The 7,500-nt window shown below is 49.7% G+C and overlaps 1 protein-coding gene across 2 annotated transcripts in view; it reads left to right on the forward strand.

Annotated features, from left to right (window-relative positions):
* Positions 1–3,967: 3,967 nt before the first annotated feature.
* The window catches only part of LOC135093730 (LIM/homeobox protein Lhx2-like), a 48,416-nt gene continuing 44,883 nt past the window's right edge, over positions 3,968–7,500 (forward strand). Inside the window, exon 1 of one of the 2 annotated variants that reach the window (XM_063993272.1) lies at positions 3,968–4,819. The gene's annotated coding sequence lies outside the window, so the exon portion shown is untranslated. The remainder of the gene's footprint in view (positions 4,820–7,500) is intronic. The other variant, XM_063993273.1, reaches the window with a different exon arrangement.

Raw genomic sequence — 7,500 nt, forward strand, 5'->3', positions numbered from 1 at the left:
GAACGCCACACTGAAGTGAATGCAAGACACACACACACACACACACACACACACACACACACACACACACACACACACACACACACACACACACACACACACACACACACACACACACACACCTGCATAGGAATCACAATCATCACAGCACCTGACACCACACCTGGCCAGCCACGGCACACCTGTTGTCTCCCAATGATACACAAAGCGTCGTGAGATTCCTTAGACAGCGAGAGTGAAAAAGGTTAATTAATTATCACCACTACCACCACCACCACCACCATCACCACCACCGCCACCACCACCACGAACCTCGATAAAATAGAGAGAAAAAAAAAAAAAAGGGAAAAAAGAAACACGCCAACGCCAGCTTAACTTATTTTGATGAGCGGGTGATGCGAGGGCGAGTGAGTGAGGTTTACAAATGGATGACAGGGACGAATAGGAGAGACATCTGCCAACTCCCTCGACGGATCAAAACAGGAGGAGAAAACCGGTAAATAATGGAAAATGTAAGTCTGGAGGAGATAGAGTCAAAACGGGTTTGTCTGGAGCAGTTAATGAGTGACTAAGGCGTCCAGGGGTGTCCAAGGGGTGTCCTCGGGTCAAGCTGTGCATCAGGGGTGGATTCACGGGTGATTTGGGCGCCTCTCCCAGTGCTGGTGTGATGTGACTCTCAGTAGGCACGGGGCTGAAGCGGCTTGTTATTGTTATTGTGTTATTGTTTTTTTTTTTATGTTTGTGTCATGATTGTGACGCTTAGAAATGTGTTTGTGTATGTGTGTGTAGTTATGAATGAGCACGCACGCACGCACGCACACACACACACACACACACACACACACACACACACACACACACACACACACACACACACACACTGACAGAACACGCATCAATCACATTAAAATCAACATCAATTTTCAATCACAGCACCGCAAGTTGGCGACACACACACACACACACACACACACACACACACACACACACACACACACACACGGCCAATCTTTCAACCAAACAGTCATCCACTCAACCACTTGCCTTCACCCTCCTCGCTATCACCGGCCACCATCACCAATCCAGCGGTCACAGTCTGATGCCTGCCTCCCCTCTCGCCATCCCTCCCTCTCACCACCCTCTCCGCGATACCATCTCTCACCTAAAGCCACATACGGCACCACCAGGCACCCTTCACCACTACCACCACCATCACCACTAAACCTTCAAGAACACACGAAAGAATAAAAAATTAAGAGTTTACCATTAGATCTATTAATATTCAAGACCAAGGGAGTTTTATCACAGTAGTTTACGTGCTTCTGTCCCTCCGTCACTAACCATCGGGGCAGAGACACGCTACGGTATAAAGGGAGCCGAGGCGGGAGAAGCGTCACTAGTATAAGAGAGACAAATCAGAAGGAGCATGTATAAGAGCCGTGTAATCGCCCCGTCACACCCCAGCGGAGCATCGCACGCGGGGGGTCGGATCCTGCTGTGAGAGGCTTCGATTCCCTCTTTCTCACTCGCACTCACTCACTCCTCTCCCTCCCCCTGTTTGCTGAGTGTTTTATCTTCCCCACTCCCCGTAAAAAACACAGTGAGTTGTGTTCTTATGTATGAGTTCGATTCGAGTATACAAGATCTGATACCAAATGCGAGAGAATAAGGAAATTAGGGAAGTAAGTCGTGTGAAAGGGATGCGAGGGAAGGAGGGAGGAAGGGAGGGAGGGAGCAAAAGGGTCACTGAATCATTGGGCGTATCAGTGCTTCGTAATATATTTTGACAGAAGTGATTACATTGTGTATAGAAAGATTGGTGCTGTGGCTTGCTGCTGATGGCTTCATTGTGGTGACCGCCTGCCAGAGAGAGAGAGAGAGAGAGAGAGAGAGAGAGAGAGAGAGAGAGAGAGAGAGAGAGAGAGAGAGAGAGATATGACAGACGACTCACAAACACACAAAAGTAGACACTGGTGATATGCACACACACACACACACACACACACACACACACACACACACACACACACACTAATACCTTAAAAAAAAAGTAAAAAAAAAAGCCTTCTGAAGCTCAACATGGTAAGACAGAGAGAGAGAGAGAGAGAGAGAGAGAGAGAGAGAGAGAGAGAGAGAGAGAGAGAGAGAGAGAGAGAGAGAGATTGTGTGGGAGGAGGCGAAGACTGTTCCTGTTTGTTTGTTTGTTTTTCCTTTGTATTCCTTTGTGATGATGTGCAAGGCGTAAGATTCTCGACAAGATCCTCTCTCATATTTTTGTCTTACTTGCGTTTTTGCCTCGTCATCGAATCGCCTTCCGTTTTTATATCTGTTTGTTTTTCTTCTTATTGTGGGATCTTGTGAAGTGAAGACCCTTATCTCTCTCTCTCTCTCTCTCTCTCTCTCTCTCTCTCTCTCTCTCTCTCTCTCTCTCTCTCTCTCTCTCTCTCTCTCTCTTGCTATCTTATTCTGTGGTTTTAATTCTATTCCTATTTTTTTCTGTCAATTTTGTCGGTATCTATCTATTCGTGTGTGTGTGTGTGTGTGTGTGTGTGTGTGTGTGTGTGTGTGTGTGTGTGTGTGTTCCCCCCTACACCCTCTCTCTCTCTCTCTCTCTCTCTCTCTCTGCACAACCAAAGGAGGCCGGTAGCGAACAAAAGCATTTCCTTGTCAGCGGTGAAGCCTCGCCCAATGTGACGCACAGAGACGCGACCAAGTACACAGAGTCTTATCGAAGCAGCTCGCAGTCCTCGGGGAAAAAATAATAAGAGACGCGCACTGAGACACGGGGAGAGATAGACAACAGATTAAAAAAAAAAAAATAAAAAAAAACAATAGGCAAGGTTGGTGGCAGACAAGACTAAGCCATCAGAAACCTGGTGGAAAATCTTACCTGGGATTTCTCACACCTGGCGTACCTGTTCCTTCTGAGACTACAGGTAAGGCTTGGTGCTAAGGGTGTTAAGGCCACTGACCCGTGTGTGTACAGAGTGCGCCTTAAGGGTGAAAGCAGCCTTAATTTTAGGAGTTTATCACCCCAATAACTATTTTGCGTTCACGGTAATTACTGGAACTCATCTTCCGGGAGGAAAATTTTAATTGTAAGATGAAGTGACTGCATCTGGTGCCTCTGTTAATGAGTGCAGGTAAAGGTGTGGCGGTGTAATGATTTTTTTTTTTTTTTCGTTCGTCGGGGGAGAGTTGGCGAGGGGTGGGGGCAAGGGAGGAGGGGCGGGTTCAAAGGTGAGGTTTGGGTTTGATTAACGGAGGGGAACTTTGATTTGTGGTTGTGGTGTGTGTGTGTGTGTGTGTGTGTGTGTGTGTGTGTGTGTGTGTGTGTGTGTGTGTGTGTGTGTGTGTGTGTAATTACCTGTTTCTATGCTAGATTGAACTCAGATGTTCTAAGAATTCCGAAAACACACACACACACACACACACACACACACACACACACACACACACACACACACACACACACACATCGCTACGTCCTGCGGTCCTGCTGAGTGCTCAAGAACAGCGGTGCGTGTTGTGCCGCGGCGGGAAAAAAGTTAAGTGGCGTGTTTGGTGGTGTTTTCTCAGTGGAGAAGCCTCGCTGAGTGATGTATTCTTCTTTCCCTTGTGCTATGTGTGTGTGTGTTATATATATATATATATATATATATATATATATATATATATATATATATATATATATATATATATATATATATATATATATATATATCACTTATCATTTAATTTGTTTATTTAATTCTTTTTCCGTCCCCCGCCCATCGTGTCCCCGCCCCCCACCTCCCCTCCTCGTCTGGTGTTCGCCATAAAACCCGCGTCTCCAGCCCACACCTGAGGCGATCAGGTAACTTTTTTTTTACGGACACGGATTCCTGAGACACATGAATCCCCCGTGGGCGTGGGGGCGGAGGGTGTGCCGCCCCGGCGGGTGTGGATGGGAGGAGGCCGCCCATCGTCCTTTGAACATTGTCTCGACTTTTTCCGTCCGTCGCCAACATCGCTTTGCACTCACATGCTTCTTTAATTGGCGGGAACCCGGGACGTGTTCAGCGGCGCTCGGCCGCGTTGTTTGGGGTGACGGGCGGGAGAGGCGGGGCGGGAGGTGTGGTGGTGGCGGGCGGGGTGTACGGCGCCGCCGAGGGCGTGCGGGATAATGGTGCGGGCGGCCACGGTCTTGCAGATAATTAAGGTATGGTTTAATGGCAGCTGGCAACACTCATCACGCTTGCCGCGGGTGTCGGCGGCGTCGGGCGTCGCGGCAGGCGGGGCCGCGGCCGCCGCTGGCTGGCCAGTCGTTCCTCGTTACCGTCCGCTTGTTGTCCGGTAATGGACGGTCTGTTCCCACAATCCCAAAATTTATCAGTAAGTGCAGGGCGAGGGAGAGATAAAATAATTAGATACTGAACTGAGGGACGCGGAGTTCATATATCACTGTGGCCCGGAAGGCCTGGGCCAGGGGGCGGGCCCAGCCGCGCGCCGCCACCCCGCCGGCCAACCAGATGGCGGGGCGGCGGCTCCCGCCTGCTCGGCCCCGCCCCCACAGAATCGCCAGCCCAGTGCCTCCGTCGGTATTACAAATACTGAATGAGATGTGCCAAAGTGAACTCGGGCCGATGCTATCCCTTACCGGCGGCAGATAATCGAAAAGCGGGACGCGCAGTGCGAATCTGCCTTATCGCGCCGGAGATCTGTGTGGAGGCCAGCCCTGGCAGGAGACGGCGGGCGGACGGGCGCGGCGTGTGGTCGAGTGCACCTGCAGGCAGCGGAAGGGTCACCTGCTCACCGGCGCCTCCCTCGCCCCGCACAGGTAAGCCTCGGCGACAAGGGTGACCTGTCAGAGTGAGGCGGTGATTTACGAGGCGACAGGCACCAGGGGCCGCCCGCACGCCCGCCGCCGCGTGCCTCGCCCACCCTCCGCCGCCTCACCCACCCACGGCTCACAGTGTTGTTTGTCCGAGAATTTTTGTAACATTAGACAAGAGTGACAGTGTGTCAGTCAAGCTGTCCGCCCACACCCACCCTTAGTACCAACACAGCGTGCACACGCCCACCCACCCACACGCGTCGCCGCGCCGCTCTTGCTTAACACTAATATTTCTGATACTAAATTAGAGACCTGTCAGTGAACTCTTTAGGAGAAACCCATATGCACACCCCCGCCACCCTGCCGCCGTGTTCAGGGGCACTCAAGACATGACGGGGAGAGATAGCGGCGGGGAGGGGCGGGGCGGCGGCGGCAAAGTTTGTGTCGCCCCACCGCGCCCCGTCCCGCAGGCCACGAAATTACGATAAGAGGATGTCCCCCTCACCCATTTCATATCTGGCGAGGTAAGGTGACACAGTGATGCTGGGGGGGGGCGGGATGGTGTTAGATTACCTTACCGCCCACGTACCCCGCCCACTTCACCTGTCCCGGCCACCTCACCCGCCGCTCGATGCCGATACACCGGAGTCTCCTCGCTCAACACCCGCCCTGCCTCACCGCAACATTCATGCGATACGGCAGATAAACAACACCGCACAAACAACTGTCACATAAACCATTTAAGACAAAAAAACAAACACTTCCAAACAAACAGATGTACCCGCTCAGGCAGACATAATAATATACACCACACACACACACACACACACACACACACACACACACACATACACCATTTTCTTCCTACCCCACGAAATATCTGTCTCGCATCCTCGTATATTCCGCTAATGGATCAATTTTGAACGCGATCATCAAATAGACGAACTTTACACGGTCCTCATTCACTTCAAACTTAGAGACCCGCACGTGTTGTTACCCGAAGCTTTTTGATCCTCAAGTGTAAACATTGAAGCAGCCCGCGAGACATATGAATACACTAACTTAACTAAATAGAGGGCAAAAAGAATTATCAGATTAGTTTGCATGCTTCTTGTTTGCGCTAATAAGATTTTAGTGAGGTGTTGAAGCCCCAGGTATTGGCGGTGCTGTAGGTAAGTTACGAGACAAAGGTGTTGGCAAGGAGGCTGGGAAGGGCGTGAGGGAAGGGATGGAGGTTGTTGTGAACAGCCCGTGAAGTGATGGCGATGGTTTTAATATTAGCATGAGTGTGGATATTTTGGGAGATGTGTGTGTGTGTGTGTGTGTGTGTGTGTGTGTGTGTGTGTGTGTGTGTGTGTGTGTGTGTGTGTGTGTGTGTGTGTGGGGGCGATGTGTTATTTACAATCATGCGTTTACAATCCGCTTCTTGATTTAAACAGTGTACGTAATCACAAACTCGTTCGTACTGTCCAACAAATCTGCTGCTGCCGTCTGTCCTTCCTTTATGTTCCTTTATGACACCACCCACGGAAGTCTCATCACCCATCACCAGTCCCTCGTCCCCTCATTCACCACTTGTCACTCATCCATTCATCACCACACTCATTTTACTACCCATCCCATTCCCCTCAGCACGCGCCGCCATTACCAGCCCCGCCACCCATCCCATCACCATCATCACCATCACCACCCTCTCTAACCATCCCATCACCACCCTCCCTAACCATCCTACCACCCTCACCACTTTCCCTAACTACCCTACTACCCTCACCACCCTTCCTGACCACCATCACCACACCACCCTCCCTAACCATCCCATCACCACCACCACCACCATCACCTCCCTGCCCCTTATAAATCCTGAGGAGGAAAACCAGGACGGCCCGCCAATAAAATCACTGAATATTCCGGCGACACACATAATAAAAGGGAAAATTATGCCTCAGTATTTCACCGCGAGGAATATGTAGCGAGGACACGCGATGACGTAAACAGACGAGGAGGAGAATCATCAGCAAAACAGTAAATGTGTGAACGAGATATTTTTAAACTTTTATGCCCACAGGAATATTCGGCTCTTTCTTCCCTTGGGTGTAAATATTTCTTCTCCTCCTCCTTGTTGAGCTACACAAATATTTCTCTCACGCAGGAGACGCCCTTACCTAAATTCTATCCTCCTGAAGGCGGCTATATTTCGTCCTTCTGAAGGTGATGATAAAAGCGAAGGATAAGGAAGTATATCTCAGTTTACTCCCCTCAAAAAAAAAAAAAAAAAAAAAAAAAAAGAAAAAAGAAAAAAAAAAAAATGCGTAAAATTGAAACTAGGATATACAGAAAAAGCATAAAGATGTATAAACCCGGTGCTCTTCTGGGAAAAAGGTGTGGAAATGCAGTGAAATCGAGTATGAAAACGTAAACAGGAAAATACTCACAGAAATCTTGCCGTCACAAAAAATATTAACCGATTTGCAGTATGTATGTGACGGTTCTCTATTCCTACCATTTACTTTCCGCTCTTTTTCTTTCTTTTCTTTTTCTTTAGTGTCTTTTTTATTATCACCGCGACACAGAGGGCGTGGCTGAGGCGTTCTGGCAGAGTGACAGGGGCGATGTAGTGTGTGTGTGTGTGTGTGTGTGTGTGTGTGTGCAGATGGTGCGAGGCGAGGCGAGGGTGTCAATGGGGA

The sequence above is a fragment of the Scylla paramamosain genome, chromosome 43, assembly GCF_035594125.1.
Source record: "Scylla paramamosain isolate STU-SP2022 chromosome 43, ASM3559412v1, whole genome shotgun sequence".
In the NCBI taxonomy this organism is placed as follows: domain Eukaryota; kingdom Metazoa; phylum Arthropoda; class Malacostraca; order Decapoda; family Portunidae; genus Scylla; species Scylla paramamosain.